Here is a 21,333-nt window from a genome sequence, read left to right as displayed (position 1 = left end):
GTTCTGTGAAGTATTCGTGTGCTGTTTTGGGTATAAAAAAAAAAAAGAAGAAGTTTTAGGCCGTCTGCTGAATAGCTTAAGTTGTGCTAGGTAGCGTAGAAGCAAATAAAAATTGCTTTAGTCTAACTCTGAGCAGACTTGTTGGAATCCTTCTCTTAATTTGTGTGCCAGATCTGTGGAACATTTTATCTTTGAAAGCCAAAAACGCCACTATTACCGGTCTCGTCCTTTGAGGATCTCCATCTGTTCATTATGGCCCCAAATGATGGGCTATTTCGATCTGAAAAGGTGTATGAGGGATGTCGATTTTCCAGCAGATTTGGGGAATCAGTTGAGACAAACGTGATCAAAATCTGTGACTTGTGTTGATTCAGGGATTCCTAAAATCCTAATATTTTTTCTTCTTCTCGATCCACGTATTTTCCAAATCATCCAGTTTGGATTTGAGATCAATGTTCTCTTCAGTTAGGCTCTTAAGTCTGTGAATCTGAATGTCCAGAGAATCTTTTGTGTTTGAGACTTTTTGCTGAATCTCGGTAATGTTGGATTGTTGCTGGAGTTGGTACTGTTTGATTTCTATAAGATCATCTTTTAAAATCTGAGAATCTGCAATCTAGTTTAGAAAATAGCGAGCCCAAGACTTTGTCTGCAATTTTTCTGGCCATATCCGTTTCTTCTTGCTGTAGCAAGTCTTCAGGTGGGTTACATGAGGGTGAACTAATTTGTGCAATTGGCTTTTTCCTGCTTTGGCTGGAAACTTGGCTGGTTTGTTCACATTGGCACTTTGAAAATATTTATCCATAATTAAGCAGAACAATAAAACAGCACAACACAATTTACATGTCCATTATGCTCAATTTCCCATTTTTGTTTTTACATATGCTTATAGTCAGAAGAGCACTCTCATCCAGGTATGTATGCAAAAAGAAGAAAACATAATACCAAAAAAATTAGTGTAGCACAGTAGCACATGAAAGAAGCAGCAGCAGTAAAAAATTATATTACTCACATTTTATGCGAGCAACATAAGCCTTTCGGTTGTTCAGAGTAACCAACTCAGGTTGTGGATCATCAACTGGTGGGGCAGGATTCTCCCATGGAGACAAAGGAGAGGACACAGGGATAACACAGATAACTTGATAACAAATTATAGTAAAAACAATGAACACTTATAGGTATATAAACAAGTGCAGGCAGTGGGACCCCTTGGGTCAAGGAGTGGCGGATTAAAGTCCAGGAGAAACCCTTCTTACAGCAGACCCCCGTGGTGGGCGTCCACAAAAATTCACTGGATTTGGGGGTTCAAAAGTCCTCAGTGGCCGTCCACAGCACCTCTGCTTGTTCAACTTGTTATTGCCTTTAGAGTTGCCCTACGTGTTTTGTCCAACATAGGACTTCCTCAAGAGGCATAGTAGTCCTGAACCCTAATGTCCTCTCTTTAAAATAGTCCAAATTCGAGCCGTTTTTTGGGCGCAAAGTGATGTCACTGTGTTATGCATTTTCAACTGATAGCTTCGCTGGCGTCTGCATTTTAGGAACGCATGACGTCATCACGTCCTTCAACCCGGGTCCAGCCAATCAGCATCAGATAGAATGTCCTAATATCGACAGCTTGCCTCGTTAAACACGAGCGCAAGGCATGGGCATGAATAGAGAGAGCAGTGTCTCCTACCTACTACTTTGTAACAGGTGTGTAGAGAATAGGTACCAGACTCCGAACGGGCATGTGGCTATAAAATTCTTATCTGAATGCCAGAACTCGTCACAAAAAAACCAATAGCACACATTAACAAAGAAACAGATAAAGGCAGCAAAATATACTGCCTACGAAACTCATGGTAAATAAATAATTATATAATATATAATAACCCATTCAAATCGAAACCAGTAAGAAATCACTTAAAAAGCATAAATATGTAATAGAATCCCTAATCACATCAATGACTTAATTGCACATGTTGATAATAATGGTAGTAATAATAATAGTAGTGCAGCTCAACCCCGTTATAATGCGATCAGTTACAACGCGAATCCGCTTATAACGCGATGCAAGCTTGGCTCCCAATTTTCGGATTTATGAATACTGTACAACACGGTTATTGGTATCTTAAATACTTTCTTGTACAATGCATACAATTGTACATTATTTCTAACGCGATCCGCTTATAATGCGATGTGATTCTTTGGACCCCAAGCACAGCGTTATAAGGGGTTTGAGCTGTAGTACATTCAATAGATCGATGGATGAAAGGGTCTACAAGAAATGTTTATAGTACTAAATCCAATATAATGGATACTCTTTGTTCTAGTAGCAAAGGGATATTGTATGGCAATATCTGTCATAGGGATGCATTTAGAATAGTGTAAGAACAATATAACAATGATGACCCAACAGTAAAGACAATTTATGTTAAAAAGCATTAATATCAAAATCCACATTCAATCCTCTAGGTTGTAGTGTTCTTAGTTTGTAGATCCAGTATGATTCTCTTTGGGATAATAGGAGAAGTCTGTTACCGCCCCTCCAATAGGGCAAAACTTGCTCGATACCTAAATAGGTTAGGCCCTTTGGATCTGAATTGTGGTACTTCTTGAAATGGAGGGGCACACTATGGTTTTCAATGCTCAAAGAAATGTTTCTGATATGCTCCAGAATTCTTATTCTCAGTGGGTGAATGGTCCTTCCTACATATTGGAGCCCACATGGGCACATGAGAACGTGGACGACATTCGTACTTCTGCAATTGATGAAAAGTAATAATTTCAAACGAATTTCCGGTAATGTTAGAAATAAATGTGTCAGTTTTTTGGTGACCACAATATGTGGACTCCAATATGTAGGGAGGGCCATTCGCCCACTGAGAACAAACATTTCAAGTTGCAGATAAGAGAAGGTTCCACTGGGCGCCACATAAAAAGTACAGCTTTAACCACTGTTAAAAGCTGTACTGCTGAGGCTTCTCCTGAAATATCTTAAGAGGTTGACAGGATTGATTCAGCAAATTCAGGATGTTAAGTATCCCAATCCAACTGGACAAAAAAAAAAGTTGACACCCCCCCTCCAAAAAAAACCCCATCTAAAAAAAATTAATTTAAACCCACAGCACCTACAATATGCCAAGATGGTAATTCCATACCAGTTGCTTAAAGCTGCAGACCAAGCAACATCCTACGTGTGCTTTAAAAAAAAAAAAAATCAGTTCTGTATGCTACAACTCTGAATTACATTTTTTCCCCCTCAAAACTGTTTTTATTTTTTGAAAGAGGGGTATGGGTAAGGGTACAAAAATATAAAAAGAAGGCGAGGTGGGGAGGGGGGGAGGGTAAACAGTGGAATAAGTAATCTTACAATTATTTCTGAAAAATAAAAGTCTAAATTAGTCTGATATGGATTTGTAAATATCAAGGCAACATCCACCATTAGGCTCCTTATTAAATTGAGAAGCCTTTTTATTCCTCCCCTCTTATAGATACCCAACTGCTGCTCTGAGGACTATTCATCTGGGATTATTGATTTCCAGGGGAGCCATATTTTTAAACATCTGTGCAAGGAATTGTCTAAGATTGCTGCCAACTTTTCCATTTTCATTACATGCCTCACTTAAGTCTTTAAAAACGTGGAGTGGGGGAGGCGGAATTTGCTTCCATTGCCGGGCAATAGTACAGCGTGCTGCGGTCAGCAAATGATCAATCAGCTTATTGATCCTACAAGGTACATCTGGGATAGGCTTACCAAGTATTATTCAGTGGATCTCTTGGGATATCAATTTCAACTGCTTGTTTAATCAGATGTCTTATTTTATCCCAAAAGGATACAATCAGTGGACATGACCAGAATATATGGGAAAGGGTTTCTTTATGGCCACATCCTCTCCAGCACTGAGCGCTTGTTCCCTATAAACCTGGGCTAGAGTACCCGGGGTCAAATACCAACTCATAAGAATTTTATGAAACAGCGGAGGATTAGTGGGTATTTCAATAAGGAAAAAAAAGCGCAAAAATTTGGCAATGGAAATTTTGTTTATAAAGTACTGCAAAAACAACGACAATAGAATTCACACAATTAAAATGAAAGTCGAAAGTTTTGCCTGCTTGTGACTGTTGCCGATGTGCCAGGTATAGTGATGTAGTCTGTAGCGTCTCTTCCAAGTGAGCCTGTGATCTTAAAAGGATATTAAGTGGATCTCAGCTTGCTGAATGAATACTGCGTTTTTTCTGCTGCTCAGCTGGGGTGCGTCTCCTCAGGAGTTTTCCTCAGTCGGCTTGCTCCCTTGCTTCCATGCTTCTTACTCATGCGGCTGGCTGATGCTGGCTGACTCCTCTCATTGCTCACAGGATATGACGTCAGGCTACCAGTCTCTAGCGTCTCAACCGGTATGACGCTCAAGCTCTATACCGCACATTGATACTGGAACTGAAGTGCGGCTTACGTCCAAGTAGTTCAAGCTGGTCGTCTAGCTGCTAAGTTTCAGGGGGCACACGGGATTAGTGCACACTCTCCCAAATCAAACATGACCCACTGGAAACTCCTCCTCCTATGCGTTTCGCCAATGGCAATGGCTTCGGCACCAATCCTCCACTGTTTCATTGTTTCCTGCCTTTTGATTGGAGCGACGCGCAGTAGCTTTGCAGGCTTCGCAATACCATATTCATACAGCCAGGTTGCACAGAGACGGTGCTACACACGGAGCCGCCATACTCCTCACCGTGACTTCTGAGACGGAGGACAAACTTCCACGTGGACCGGGGCTTCAGAGGTAATTCACTTTTCCTCTGTAGTGCATAGCCCTACCAGTTGTTCCAACGAGCCCTTAGGCTCATTCCTTTCTACAGTCCAAGTCTTTATCTCCTAATATCAACCGCTGGGGATATCCTTATCATTTGTACATACCTGCATCTTCATTGCTACTGATAGCACTCACAGAACATATAACAAATTTAACATATTACATGACTTTTGATAATTCAAGTACCTTTGTGTGGTTCCTTGAGCTACGAGTGGCTGTTATTGTTCATAAGGATTTTGTATCTGTTTTCCTTAATTGTCGTGCATATCGATGAGTGAGCAGCCACCACCCAGATATCTTTCCAGTCTTCCACCGAGATTTTGTAACCCACGTCTCTTTCCCATAACAACATATAATTATGTCTCTCCTGTCTCACTGAGTTTAGGATAGTATATATTGTCATCATAACTCTGGACTCAGGACATACTGAAAAACGAGAGGTCACTCTCAATGCATTATTTCATAGTAACACATTTTATAAATAAAATAAATCAGTAAAAGTGGATATGTCTGCACACTTACTAGGTGGTGCTATTCTGGAAAACACCATTCTGTTGCCAGAAAACATTTTATAGCTTATTCCATTAAATGGGCCACTTCCGGTGACAGTAAGCTTCATATACAATAGCACAATTTAGTAATATAGGCCAAAGAGGCTAATTGTAGATAAGCTGAAGTAGTCGGTCAGGCCTTCAATGTGGAGTTTAGGACAAAAATTGCCGATCTTGCCACTTCGGCTAATCTAAAATTAGCCCGTACGTGATATTAAGTGAGTGTTAAAAGACAGTAATATTTGTACAAGCACAACAACATTTGAAAACATGTTTGTGGGTGCAATGTTGAACAAGCCACACATTTCAACATGCCTCTTTAATTCAATTCTTGGAATTTAACAAGCCTTGATGCAGAGTATCACACCCCATTCAAGTCAAAGGCAGTTCATTGTATTGTACAGGCATACCCCGGTTTAAGGACACTCACTTTAAGTACACTCGCGAGTAAGGACATATTGCTCAATAGGCAAACGGCAGCTCGCGCATGCGCCTGTCAGCACGTCCTGAACATCAATACCGGCTCCCTACCTGTACCGAAGCTGTGCGCAAGCGGGGAGACTATCGAGCCTGTTACAAATGCGTTATTTACATCAGTTATGCACGTATATGACGATTGCAGTACCGTACATGCATCGATAAGTGGGAAAAAGGGAGTGCTTCACTTTAAGTACATTTTCGCTTTACATACATGCTCCGGTCCCATTGCGTACGTTAATGCGGGGTATGCCTGTATATCTTTATTTATATGTAGCGCACTTTCCCTCACCCTTTGAGAGATAAGGCGTCTACGGTGTATGTGGTGCTTTACATGTGGCTCACCGGAGACCTGAACCTCCGCCGCTGGGAGCCTGGTGTGTACCTGATTCGATAGGTAACAGCGCCTCCACCTGCGCAGGATCCTAACTAGATGGAATAACCCCGCACAGGAACATAAAATAATAACACAAGGCATATAATGATAACCTTTTACTAGGAATATGTAGATAAACAGATAAACGGCAGACAATAAAAATAGTAGCACTACTGGTTACAGCTATACCTTCACCATGCAGGGCCTTATCCCACCACCGTGTAACCCACACCGTGTCCACCGTACCTAAGGGGCCCTCGGGTACCCAACCACCCTGGTGTCCACAAGGATAACTGCCCCACCCTTATATGTGGTCAGCGCTGCCACTATGATGTGTGTATACTGTTGGTGCACTTGTAGGATAAAAGGTACCTGCCGGGTGCTCCAGCACACGGGCGCGCCAAATAGATAACGGGAAGGATCCGCCGAGCCAGCGATGTGCTCTGCGACAAGCCAACCTCCGCATGGGGTGGTGTCCTGCAGAGTGATCCCACACGCAGATAGTCTCTCTCTCTCGTCCTGGTGATCTGGTCCCAGACCACCCTAGTCAGGGCCGCGCAGCTTGCAGCTGTGTCCCTGGCTTATCAAATAGCTAATGGGGCAGGGTCCCTACCTAAGGGCCTGTCCCTGTAGCAGCCACAATCGTAGTGCATGAGTCCGGGCCTAGCTGGGGCCTAGGGGGGAATCTGGCCTAGTGCAGAGGGTCACAGACCCCTGCACCTACCTCCTACCCTGTCCTTGTCCCAGCACCGACTGACTTCTCTTCCTCAGCACGCCAAATGTATAAATATCAGGGCGCAGGGGATTGCTGCAGCCCTATTGGCTGTGTGGCATCATGTGGGGCCTTATCCCATAGCCTTCTGGGGGCTGTAGTTCCCCCACGTCGGTCCTCATGTAATGGCCGCCAGGCACCCTCACTAGTGGGCATGCGCAAGGCTCTCTAATGGCTGCCGCACTCTGACATCACTGCACACATTCAAGATGGCGGCGCCCTGTGTAGGGAGCCGCCACGGACCTCCGGCGACCCGGTCGCCTCTCCTCCTGCCCGCAATCTCGCCACCCCCACCGGAGTCAAGGGGGTGGGCCCCCCGACCTCCGCGTTCGCCTCCCGCATCAGAGGTAGCGCCAAAAGTGTACTCAGCGCTTCACAAAGAATACAGTACAGGAAATTATAATAATAGATGGAGTGCAGCAAGATCAGACAATAGGAAAGGAAATCCATGACCCGAAGAGCTTACAATCTAAGTGGTATGATGGGAGATTTACAGAGACAGCAGGTGAGGGAATAAGTGCTGTAGATGGCAGTGCTTAGCCACAAAGGGTGGTAGGAGTGACTGTGGCTGTGGGACAATAACCATGAGTGTAGGGTATTGGGATGCTTAATTTGTGGAGCAAGTTTTAAGGTTGGTCAGGATTAAATCAGAAGGTTTACACCATTTGCATAGGAGGAGATGGCAGGGAGGCGTGGGTGAGAGCAGGTGTGTTTATGTCTGGGTTAATGTCGGATCAGGGTGTAATACCCTTATTTGTCTTCAACTTGTGACTTGGTAATTCCTGGTATCGCTAATACTTCCAGGAACATTCACAATGATGACAAAGGTACCAACCAAGCCCAAGTCTCTCCTAAGCCATCTTGATAAAATACTGTTATTGTTAATATGGTTAGGGCTCATTGGAAAATGTAAAAGAACAAACCAGGGCCTTTGCTAAATCTGAAGGTGTTCTTGTTAATCTGGTGAAGTACCCCGAGTTTGGAAAGAAGACAGATTTATAACGGCAAAACTAATCTGCTTTCACCTTTGCTACCTACTCGTTTGCTTTTTGATTAATTTGCTGTGGTGAATAGGCCCGATGGCTCCACGGAAGGGAAAAATCAGCCAGTCCTGATATTGCTATCTCGTAGTCGTAATGCGCATATATATATATATATATATATATATATATATATATATATATATATATATATATATATATATATATATATATATATATATATATCTTTGTCATGTCAAACCAGTGTACAACGTACCAATGATCTGAGTTGAGAACTCCTGGATCCCTCCCTCCCTTTTATTTTCTCCTTTCTGTAGCTCCCTCCCCCTCTCTTCTTTGTGTGAACTCATTGTTATATGATTACAGAATCTGTTCTAAAACCAATAAAAGGTATTAAAAAAATAAAATAAATTTAAAAAAAAAATGCCATAAATGGGCAAAAACAGCCAGTTACAAGATTAGATCATAAATCCCATTATACTTTCCTTAAGACTATTCTCTATAAAGAATGGTATACACAATGAGGACAGAATGGGCGTATTCCTGGTGAGCTCAAACTAGTCAGTGGCTATTGTTTCCAAAAGAAAAAGAAAACATTTTTATTTCAGAAAGGCAAGGTGCACCTGCACTACGCAATGGGGTTAAAGAGGGAAGTAGATCTCTTGAGCAAAATATGCACTATTGTCACTTTACCTGCGTTTAGTCTCAACCATTTAAAATCAAACCTGCTAAAAAAAAATATATATCTTTTTTTTAACACTGCATGTGTAACCTTTACAAGTGGTAGGTCACTTTTATTGGTCTTAAATAAGAATTGAGTAGCCTGCAACATACAGAAGAATAGGGCGGTCTTAAGTAAATAAATAGATATTATCTTCAGTTTTTTGCTGAAACACCCTTACAAACATTCACGGGTTCAGTCGCACAAAGCAGTAAAACAAACTAATTACAGTGATTTGTTTAATTCCCAAATCCAGTCCTCAAGCTCCCCCCCCAACAGGTCAGGTTTGCACAGGATATCCCTGCTTCTGCACAGGTGGCTCAATCAGTGGCACAGCCTTCGACTGCACCACCTGTGCTGAAGCAGGCTCCGAAATAGCAAGGACACCCGGCGCTCATACACGGAGAGCTGGTTACGTCACCGCTCTTAAGCATGAGCGCGGTCAGCGGTAGCGGAGCCGCAGCCTTAGGCACGTTCTATAGTGCCGTGCGCGTGCTACGCCGTGCGCGCGGAATTTTAGGGCTGCGCGTGCGCACGGCAGGGAAAGGGGAGCCGACAGACAGCGGCGAAGATGAGGAAATTCATCTTTTCGCGCCGCTGCCTGTGTTCGATGTATGTATACAGTATGTGTGTGTGTGTATATATTATGCATGTGTATGTATATATGTGTGTGTGTGTGTGTGTGTATGTATTTGTGTGTCTGCACAAGTTAATACATTTTTTCTTTTTACTAATGTTTTTTTTAAATACACACACACACGCACGCACGCACGCACGCACGCACGCACACACACACACACACACACACACACACACACACACACACACTATATAATAGCCCTAAGCCAGCTGTGCTGAAGCAGGGATATCCTGAAAACCAGCGGGCGGGTCAGTCTTGAGGACTGAAGTTGAGAACCCCTGGTTTAGTGGATTAAACGAAGGTGATTGCTGTATTTTAAAAAAAACAACTTTATTTACATTTTTTTAAATGTCCTCATCTCCGTGGTAACCAGTTTTTTTTTTTTTTTTTTTTTAAGGGGTTTTCAAATCTTTAGCTAAATTCTTTCATGATCAATTTGACACTAGACACAAGATCTCCCACACATTCTGGAGGACTTAATGAGAATATAAAAATGCATTCATTGTTTACCGCTAACATGTTTTTAAGCACAATTAAATATTTCTATGCAAGCAAATTCCATTTAAAAGTTGTTACATACCTACTTGTGTTGCTTGCTACATGGGACAGCCCTTTTAACCGAGATGACACATCTACCACACAGTGTGAAATAAGCACTTTAACAAAGTACTTTCCCGGAAAAGTAAAGTCACAATATTTAAAAGTAGCTATTCTGGTCTTTAAAATCAGCAATCCCTCCCCCATGTCTGTATGAGTTTAACTTGTATAATATTAGTGTTTTGCCCCAAGCATGGCCTATTAGAAATCCCTTTCACCTATAGCTTCTGAGGTTACCATGGTAACCTTTAGACTGCAGTGGGCTCTGGGGAGAGCTCCATTTTAACCCCCTAAACACTTATATCCTGAACGGAGCATCAGATTAAAAAAAATTAAATAAAAAACAGTTTTGGAAAAGGCAAGAAGATATCTCTTAGAAACTAAATCCACATGGACTGCCGCTTTAAATCTACAAAATGAACATAATCCAGGAAGGTAATTTATTTAGTAGACGCCAGTTTCGCAATAGGGCGTACAGACAGATTTTTTAAATTTCTGCCTTGTTCATGAAAATACACAGCAAAAGACTGAAACAGCGCATAACCATTTAACATTACTTATACGCTTCTGCACGTCAGTTCAAGATTTACAGGGACCAACTCATTTGAGGTTTGCGTAAGGGAAATCTAAGCCCTGGGAATGAGAATCAGGTGACGACATGTTACAATTTGTCACATTTGCAGAATCCCCAAGAGTTTCTGGTGTTTTTAGAGAACTAGTCATACCCGACACCTATACTAGGTATGTGCATTCCAGTGTTACTCCGAAAACCTAGCATTCCTCAAGACTTGGGATGGAATAGGAATGCAGTACACTCACTGTACACCTTATTGCCTCAACTCTAGCTTCCAAATCAACTCAGTGGGGTACTTGGTATATCCAATGTACACTTAAGGCTGCTATATTGCACCAAGGTCATATATTTCACGAGACAAATAAGGCGGCGTCCCCGCTGGCGCTGACCGCGCTCATGCTTGAGAGCGGTGACCTCATCAACTCTATGCATCAGCGCCGGGTGTCCTGTCAATTTCTCAAGCGGGAGGGGGGGGGGGGGGGGTGGAGGGGGTATGTTGAGTGCGCTTGAAAGTCTCTTTTTTTTGTCTCCTCAAGCACCCAACTTGGGAGAGCGTGTGTGCCTGCGCACCGCGTGAGCGGGGATGTCTACATTACAAGTAGAAAAAGCGTCAAGCGCCGAGCGCACAGCACACTCAGCACCAGCGGAGACGCAGCCAAGTGTGTCGTACACACGTCGTTGAGACTTCTTGAACATGCATTTGAATTTAGGTATCAACTTATTGTAGCAGAGACATAAACAGAGAGCTGTAACGTTTTAGGAACCTCCCGTCCCCTTTGCCCGTCTGATTTATATTACCGACCTCCTAGTATTTATCTAGGAGGCACTAATGGCTCATATAAGTAATAAAAGCTACAACAATAGTTTTGCCTGAGCTCGTCTCTGGTAGTCCAGATTGAGTTGACCACTTATCACTTGTAAATAGCAAAACGTCCACCAAATAATAAACATATTCATAATGTGGCGTAACCCCTTCGCTGACACACTGCAATGTGTTGCAGTTCCCCCGGCAGCAAGAGAGTTAAACAGTAAACAAGAGCACGCACTTACTTTGCAAGCGGGGTGGTTAGTCTCTGTGATCTCTTGCTCTGCATCTGTGCGCTTAATTAATCCTGTGAAGAAATACCAAACAGAACTGACAGTCTCTTCCCCCTTCTCAGGAGGTGACAGCACAATCAGCTCATAGGGTCAAACTCCTACCCATCTTCTGGACACCGCACATCTTCCACAAATAGCATAAGACACAAATAGCATAAGAAATGTTTCGCTTCCCCTTTTCGAACACAGTGAAAGATAGGAAGGCTCTTGTTCCCCCAGCCAGGTGGGAGGTGATATAGTGTCAGAGGAGGAAGCAGCCGCATGAGTTGAAATGCATGTGAGAAAGCAGGAGGTGCTTCTATCTAGGGCTGCGTGGGACTTTTATGACATCAGAGGTTTCATTGATTTGACCCTATACTCAGTTCAACATTTAGTGCCTCTCTAGAGGTGCAAATCCTGTCTCTCCCATTATATCACTCAGATTGTAAACTCCTTGGGACATTATCTCCTTCTTATGTTGTCTCTTGTTGCTCTCCACTGTTTTGTAGTTTATTCTCCATGAATTTTCATTTTGTAAAGCGCCGAGGGCATTGTTGGCGACACGCAAATAAAATAATGAATACCTGCAAAAAAAGTAGTTAGTTTCTATTCTGCATTGTATTCTCAGACACTGTTATACTGTATATGTTCTGAAATTAATGTAACAGAAGGTAGATTTACCTCTATGCTACGAGACAGGCCTGTAATGTATTATTCTGCAAAGCATTGCAGTCTCCTCTGGCTGTGAAGGGTTTAGAGATATCTATGATTATAGGTTTACAATGTATTCATTATTATGTACAATGTGCACATGTTATGCCTGTACATGAGCTACGCCTACAGTACAATGATCATATGGAGCAATTTGCCGAGATGGGAAGGAATTGTGCAGACACACTATGTATGTATCAGATTCTGCATCCAGGGTAACATTTATCTGACAGGTCTGAGAATTAAGGAAATATCTAATGAATCAGCAAACAAACAAAAAAAAAGACTTTGTGCATCATAAGCCTCCTCTAAGTCTTTGAGGACTTATTTCTAAACATAAAAATAGGGTAGAAATAAAAAGGAAATAATTCAAACAAGTTATGATTAGGTGATAAGAATTTAGCACTTGGCATTCAATGGAAGATAATTCAGTGTGTCAGGGAAAGGCAGCAACATCACTGAATTTATTTTAGAATAAAATTCATGTTAAGATGCAGCTTTTGTTCCCCTAGAACAGGGTTTCCCAAACTTTTTTTTCCGTGACCCGGTTATTTTTTAACTTCTCCTTCGTGACCCACTAAAAATGTTATCGCCTATACTGGCCTATAGGGCCTGCACAGACACACACACAGCCACTGATACACACACACACGCACGCAGCCACTGACAGACACACAGCCACTGACAGACACGCACTGATACACTCAGCCAGTGACACACACGCAGCCACACAGAGACACTGCTACACACACACACACACACTGCTACACACAGACACTGCTACACACAGACACTGCTACACACAGACACTGCTACACACACACACACACACACACACACACACACACACACACACACACACACACACACACACACACACACTGATACACACACACACACTGATACACACACACACACACACACAGCCACTGATACACACACACACACACACAGCCACTGATACACACACACACACAGCCACTGATACACACACTGATACTGATACACACACACACTGATACTGATACACACACACTGATACTGATACACACACACTGATACTGATACACACACACACACACACACACACACACACACACACACACAGATACACACACACTCGCTCTCCCCTATACGCACACAGACACAAACAGTGAATTACAGGCAATGACGGATGTGGGTGGGTGGGAGGAGGGGGCCAGGGACACTTGGGTGGGTGGGTGGAAGGAGGGGGCCAGGGACACTTGGGTGGGAGGCAGTGACTGGGTGGTTGACAGTGACTGGGTGGGTGGGAGACAGTGACTGGGTGGGAGAGAGTCACTGGGTGACAGTGACTGGGTGGGGTGACTTACCTTGCCGCCTGACGCTTTCCCCTGCTGCCCCCGATATCCCCTGCTGCCCGGGACGGAAGGTGGGCTTGGGGGCACGGGAGATGGGCTCGGAGGGGGTGCCATGGGAGGTGAGCTCGGGAAGCTGGCCGCGGGGGGAAGCAGGCCGCAGTAGGAGCTTATACTTCCCCCTCCGTCCCACATAACGTGCGGGCCGCAGAGGAGCCTGTACTTCCTCCTCCGTCCCACGGTGGGAGCGGGGGGGAGGAAGGGAGCGGGCCCTGCGCATGCGCGCGGGACCGCGGGGGGAATCGCCGCCATTTTTTTAACTTGAGCGTGGGGGGGGGGGGGGGGGGTGACGGGAGACACCGCGCAGCCAGCCTCGCTGCGACCCACCATTTGGGAAACGCTGCCCTAGAAAATAATACCACGTTTTTTTCACAAGTTAATTTAAGATGAAGTAATTTTTACATTTGGCTTCACGTATATCAGCAGTAATAAATGTCACTGCTGTTTTTCTATCCAGTCAATCCTGATTGCCAAAGCTTGGTATCCCAGCAACAGAAAATGGGACAAAAATAAAAAGCAGTATTTGCAGTTATTTTTTGGTTTGAAAAAATCTGCATAATTATTCAGCAGCAAAGACGGCTGCTCTGGTGAGATAAAATGCCCGCTTTGCTCTTTTGGATATTCCCCATGGTTTTAAAGTAAATGACCTGTGTTGGCATTGTGGTCTACTGAAAGCACCGGGTAACTTTTCATTCTTCCACCGCCTCAGCTATGTGAGACTTCTGCAGAACAAGTAGCAGCCGAACCCCTGACAAGTGATTCATTTACGGTCTGTCCCGCCCCCCTCCCACGTGCTGCTGCTTTGACAGCACAGCTTCAGTAGAAATGGGAAACTTATGTTGTGGATGGAAACTCCCACGAGGCAGGACTCGTATCCTGAGTCAGTGGCACAAGGCTGCTTGTTGTAAGCAGGTGCAGGTCACTTACTAGGAGCCAGGACTTATTAGAAGTACTGTATATATGTCACTTCAAAGAAATGGACTCTCCATAGGGTTTTGATATCTTGTGTATTGGGGCAACAGGAGCTTTAAAAATATACATTCTACTTGATCATTCAAAATTACATAGGACACTTCTGCAGATTTGACCTACATATAATATAATGGAAATATTACTGTGTGCTAGACAGGTCTACAACCCTGCCTTTCACCATTATCGCCCAGCATACAGTTCTTCCACTGCAGCAAGGGATTCTGGGAAATGATATGCAAATGAGCACACAGTGCCACCTTTTGCTTCAAATCCATTTTGACATGGACCCCTATAAGCTTATGCTTGCTGCATTACACAGACTGGGTTAAGATGCATAGCCAGTAAACCTACCCACAGACAGCTGTTTAGACTTTTTGGGTCTCATCAGTGTGAGGCTGGTTATACTGGCTTTGCAATTTGAAGCTTGGTTAGGTATCCACCACACATTAGTTATACTGTAGATATAGATATATATACACAAACTTATGAGGGAGACTCCCTCATAATTTACTAAAAAACTGATGTATTTTATTTTCTTCCTGAAAAACATCCCCTCTGCCTAATGCAAGTACTGTAAATGACAATGTGCGACATTTTTTGACCAAATCTCCCTTAAAGAGTTTTCAGATGTTGACCAATATGATGTATTATAATAATACCTGCATGTTACATTTCCATGTTGGTCCCAAAATAAGATGTTTAAACCAAAATAATTATCATTTGTTTCCCAATAATGCTGCTACTGGAAATCTCTGTGCCAGGCAACATGATTGTGTTTTCTGGCGGCTTGAAATGACCAGAAAAGCCACTGTGACAATCTAATATTTTTGTATGTTGTGTTGTTATCCTATTTACCCATTGTACAGCGCTGTGGTATATGTTGGTGCCTTATAATTAAAATATAAAATACAGGAAATGCATTGCATGAGGTCTGTCTGTAACATACCAACTTCAGAGAAAATATTCTCTTCACACAATGGAGAACATTAATTAAACTGCAATAGTGCCAATCTGGCGAATTATGCCTGAAAACTCCCAATGGGCCAGATGCACTAAACTCCGTTAGCCTAAATTAACGTTGGGTTAATCCTAATGCCTATGTACTAAAGCAAATAACCTAGTGCTACTCCTTGAATAATGTATGGTTATTATTGCATATGTACTAAAGGTCGTTCAGATTAGCACAGGAATCTCACTTGACGTGATGAGAGAGAGAAAAGGGTTCTTGAGTATTTTTATGGGATCTTTGAGTCTCTCCTATTCCGACACATGGGGAAGGTGAGATCTCTGGCCAAGCATTTCCGTGCCAACATGGGATTTTAAAAGAGCTTATAATCATTACAGCAACTATTAGGCTACGGACCCAGTGCCTGTGCTGCACGCGTGCCTGCGAGGCTGGCGGCGTGTGCAGCCGAGTTCCCGGGTCTGCAGAGAGCTGCAGGGGGAAAGACGGGGGGCGTGACGGGGGCACGGTCGAGACATCACTCGGCAGGTTCGCCCTCATTGGCTGGACCGCCGGGGGCGTGGCCTAGCGCTCTGTCGCGAGTCCTGATCTCAATTCTCTTGAGAGCAGTAGTTTCTGTCGGCGCAGCGCGGCGGCCCCCCCTCGCAGCGGCCCCGGCCCCATGGTGGGGCGGCTCTTGTCCCTGCAGCGCCCGCCACAGCAGGCGCTGCAGTAGCCAGCGGGGACCTGGCCTTACATTGGGTTCAGCAGACTATAGTCAGAGCACAGTCGGACTGGGCCAGGAGGAAGTTTGCTTCTGTTTTCAGGCAACAAGTCACCACATTCTGCAAGACTTGTCTGAGTAGAATTTTGATTGAAGGTCACACCAGTGAAGGGCTGAAAATACACTAAGGGGTTGTCCTCTTTCACCAACATTGTTTATATGTGCAAATAAATCTTTGCTCCTCTCAATAAACAGTGACAACATTATTTTGGGGCCTGTTCGTCCCCAGAGGACATGGAGAGCTAACCAAGGGCCGTATGTATCAAGGCAAAAGTGGAGCGCTTTTGGGGCAAAGAAACAGCAGAAGTTGTATCAAATAGAAAAAAATCCTATTTATTCCAATGGGACTTTTTTCTTTGATACATATGGGGCAGTTAATTTGAACCAGAATTGCTCAACTTTTGCCTTGATACATATGCCCCCGATTGCTTAGGTTACAATACTAGTTTATTGTGCTTAGATAACCTTTTTCTTAAAAGAGCAATTTTTGTGGAAAAATGTTTTTTCGAGGCTTCTGCCTTACCATTAGATGGAAACAAAACTGAATGTTTTTTTTGGGTGGGGGGGGGGGGGGGGGGTGCATATCAACTTTCTTGTCCTGAACAAGACTTTCGAGTTCTCTCCAGAGAGACCATTACTATCCTGGGAATTATTCTTGCCTTGGAAGAACGGGAACAGGCGATTACCAAAATACAGATGCGGAAAATCTGCCACCTGTGTCGAAAACGTTTGAACAACAACTCCATAGACAGTGTAACAAATCCGCCTCCGGTGCTGCACACTTGGTACAGTTGCTATTTGGAGCTAGTTTAGTCCTTAGTCTAAATTTGGGAGTGGTGTATGTCCTATGTAAGATGTTGTAGTGCATCTCTTTGTATTTAGATTAGGGGACAAGTTTAAGTGATCTCTCAAATTGCCGCCTGATATCTTCCATGTTTAAATCTGGAATAAGTGATACAAGGTAAAACAAGCGAAAATAACACCACTTTTAACAAAAGAAAACAAAAGATATATATACTGTCCTTAGAAAGTGCAGCTCCCGGAACATGATTCAGACCAAATCCAAACAGCAATCGACGAAGAATAGCAGGTGCTCAAATCTCATCAGGACATAGAGGGGATAAATAAAGACACCAAAATAGTGCAATATTGTCAAACACAACAATGCAGTCAATGTTGAAGTTTCTATAAAGTTTGCACTCACGTGTTAAACATGTGTAGCCCCTCTTTCCGGGGCCAATCGCAGATCAGCCCCCCCCCCCCCTGTACTAGGGTCTGGCTATGTGTGTCTGGGTGGTGCACACCTGCTGGCAACAGGAGGGCCTATGTCTCCCGCGATGGTATGGGGGATAACAGGACCAGGTTACTGGGGTGGATGCCTCCGTCTTTACTTAGTGGTGCAACGCCTCTATCTCTAGTAAGCCCTATCAACGTAGGGTGAAATCCTTCCAGAGAGTCCCTCCTCTTAGGGACGAGAGATTTCAGTCCCACACAGTCTTTACTTAAGAAGTAGCAGCAGCCCTTTATTCACACAGCATAGCAGAGTAGCAGCAACACAGTTGCCTCCAATGTACAGGGTCTTCTCTCCCACCAGACTGCACACCCTCAGGATGGTCTCTGGGGCTCTTTGTCCCTGCCTCCACCCCAAGCCACGGGCACTCAGGTTGTGGCTAGCTCTTCCCTCACCCCCTAGGCAGGGTGAGAGGTATTGTTCCACCTAAAGTTCTAGCAGCTCTAATCAGGGCCTGCCAGTTCTCCCCCTGCAGCTGTGCACTTCATGCACTTCTCTCTCTGACACTAACTCAACAGGACTGAACCCAGGACTGAACTGTCACTGACAGGAACAGGCACACTAAAATAGAGACAGCCCTCCCCTTCATGACATCAGCAGGTACCGCCCCTGTGTCTATGCCTTCCACACAGGGTCAGGTGACCTACTTCCACCACTCAGAGCAGGGCTTGATGTGGGGAAACCCATGATAACTACTAGCAGCCTGCCCTTACCAGGGCTTATACCAGTAGGAGGAAAGACATATAGCCCTATTTCTTACCCGGGCTACACTCTCCCTCAGGTGGAATCCAATGGTTCCCACTTGGACCTTATTCTGAGGCCAGAGTCATGTGTGGTATGAATCGCCCAGATAGGTTCAACTCAGCCCTCTTTCCAAACCACAACAAGTCCTGTATATTTTCTTCACTTTATTTAGGAAAGCAGCAATAAAGACAGGCACTTGTGGATGAGATGTTTGTGTAGGAAAAATGTCTCTCTGTGGGTGCTTTGTAGTAAGGGCAGGTGAAAAGGATGAGGCCTTGCCAGTAGAGCAAGTAGCAGAAGGTACTCACTCAGCCAAAAATCGTCAACTGATGGCGTTTCCGCGGGCTGCGTAAGAAACATTGGTCCTGTGAGCCACGATGTGTTCTGTAGTTGCGCTGCAGGCACTGATCTGGTGGCATGGTCTGCAGGATTTTGATCTGTGGGCACATGGTGCCATTGTACTGGTCGGGTTGACTTCCTGATTCTTTCTATGCGGTTGGCCACGAATCTTCTTTTCTTATTGCATATGTAGCCCAGTACCACCTTGCTATCTGTGTAGAATCTGACAGCATCTGGTTTGCAGTCCATCTCGTTTTCGATGAGTTCTGCCAGTTCTACCGCTAACACTGCACCACATAGCTCGAGTCTGGGTATAGTGTGGTCGGGTTGTGGCGCCAGCTTAGCCTTGTCAAGGATGAACCTGATATGGTAACTTCCACCCACGTCTGTGGTTTTTAGGTAGGCCACCGCTGCTATGGCCTTTGTGGAGGCATCTGAGAACACGCAAAGATCTTTGCTGTCTGCAGCAGTGAGAGATGTAGGCGAGTAGGGGCGTGGGATCTGAAGTTGCTCGAGGGTCTTCAAGAAATACTTCCACGTTTCCCACTCTTTCCATTTTTCTGGAGGTAGTGGGGTGTCCCAGTCCTGCTTCTCGAAGGACATTTCTCTGAGAAGAGACTTCCCTTGTATAGTGACAGGAGTTACGAGCCCTAGCGGATCGTAAAGACTGTTAACGGTGGACAGGACTCCGCGTCGTGTGTATGGTTTTTCCTCGATGGCTACCTGGAACGTAAATGTATCTGTTTTAAGATTCCAGCTTATCCCCAGGCTCCGCTGTATGGGAGGCGTGTCGGTCCCCAAATCCAAATTCTTGAGATCATTTGCGTGATCATCTGCGTGGAACGCCTTCATCACTATGGCACTATTGGAGGCTATTTTGTGCAATCTTAGGTTGGCGTTTGCCAACATCTTTTGTGTCCTTTTGAGTAGGTCTATGGCTTCTTCTTCTTCATGGGGAGTGATTTTAATCCATCGTCCACAAAGAAGTCTCTTTCGACGAAGTTTCTTGCGTCTTTCCCGAACTCTGCTTCCCTGTCTTGAGCCGTTCTTCTGAGGCCATGGGCAGCCACTGCAGGTTGTTACCGAAGACATGTACTTTCATGCGGTACTCTATGATTTCGTTTTCTATATCGTCATTTTGGTACCACAGGAATCTTAGGTAGTTACGGTTGTCTTCTCGCACAAGGAAGCAGTGGAACATCTGTTGAATGTCTGCTGTTATGGCGATTGGCTCCTTGCGAAAGTGGATTAACACACCCAGAAGACTGTTTGTCAGGTCCAGCTCGGTGAGGAGAACATCGTTTAGGGAGACTCCCTGGTGCTGAGCACTGGAATCGAATACCACTCGAATTTGGCCAGGTTTCTGGGGGTGGTAGACGCCAAATGACGGGAGGTACCAGCATTCTTCGCCTTCTCTCAGTGGGGGCGCCGATTCCGCGTGACCACTGCGGAAGATCTTCTGCATTAAGGCCACAAAGTGTTTATTGGTCTCCGGTTTCCTTTGTAGGTTACGGCGAAGCGAAGTGAGCCTAGACATGCCATGGTCTCTGTTGTTTGGGAGGCGTCTTCTCAGTGAGCGGAATGGTAGTGGGGCCACCCAACTGCCTAATTCGTCCTTGAAGAGCTCCTTATCCATTAACCTCAAGAATTCTTTATCTTCCATTGATGGCGCCTGTGACAGGGTGAAGTCAACCCCTATCAGTTATGCCTGGGAAACATATGTCTGAGTGCTGCATCCAGCACTCAGAAGGTTAACTCAGAAGGTTCAATCAGGAGGTAAGCTGACACCTGATAGCCAGCAAGGTAGAAAAGGATCTTGTTACTGGCAGTAGCTGCCTGCATTAGACCAGAGCACGCTGCTATGTGAGCTGTCAGCCAGAGGGATTTGACCAAAGTCACTACTTCAACCAAAGTAAGGATTGTTCTTTTGTTTTCCTGAGTGCTTAAAGTACACTTATGGTTTGGTTATGGTCTAGCCAGCCAGCCTGCTAGATAGGCCTGGTGTGTTAGTCAGATCTCCCAATGTCGAGCAGGTTTTGTTTTGTTTAAAGGGACAGTGTACCCGCATGTTATGTATGCTGTGGAGAAATAAAGCCACTGAACGTTTTCATTATCCTGAAACTATACGTGTAGACTGTTCCCTGACCTCGGCTACAGGCCGTCCTGCCACAAGTGGTGTCAGAAGTGGGATGTCGGACGGCCCTGTATCTGAAGGGCCACACAGGAAGAAAAAAAAAATGGAGAAATGTTTTTCTCAGTTCCTTGAGCAACAGCTCCAGCTAGCAGAGAAGCAAGCTGAGCAACAGGCCCGTCAAATAGAATGGCAGATCAAGCAAGCAGAACATCAAGCTCAGCAAACTGAGCGACAAGCCCAGCAAGATGAGCAACAGGCCCAGCGAGAGGAAAAGCTACTCCAACTGCTGGTCAAAGGCCCAGCCCCAGGCAGACCAGGGATTCCAAATAACCCACCGGTGATGCTGCCTAAAATGAAGCCAACCGACGACCCAGAGGCATTTCTCCTCACTTTTGAAAGGGTAGCCACGGCCCACGGCTGGACAGTTGAACGCTGGGTAACGACT

At 44.6% G+C, this 21,333-nt stretch overlaps 1 protein-coding gene across 4 annotated transcripts in view; it reads right to left on the bottom strand.

Moving 5' to 3' along the window:
• STX11 (syntaxin 11) overlaps positions 1 to 11,869 on the bottom strand; it is a 48,330-nt gene extending 36,461 nt beyond the window's left edge. The window contains exon 1 of one of the 4 annotated variants that reach the window (XR_012800977.1): positions 11,547 to 11,869. The gene's annotated coding sequence lies outside the window, so the exon portion shown is untranslated. The remainder of the gene's footprint in view (positions 1 to 11,546) is intronic. The other 3 variants (XM_075596589.1, XM_075596590.1, XM_075596588.1) reach the window with 3 other exon arrangements.
• Positions 11,870 to 21,333: the final 9,464 nt, after the last annotated feature.

Source organism: Ascaphus truei, chromosome 4 (assembly GCF_040206685.1).
Source record: "Ascaphus truei isolate aAscTru1 chromosome 4, aAscTru1.hap1, whole genome shotgun sequence".
Taxonomy (NCBI): Eukaryota; Metazoa; Chordata; class Amphibia; order Anura; family Ascaphidae; genus Ascaphus; species Ascaphus truei.
The sequence above is the reverse complement of the archived record's forward strand: the minus strand, read 5'-3'. Positions and strand labels throughout refer to the sequence as shown.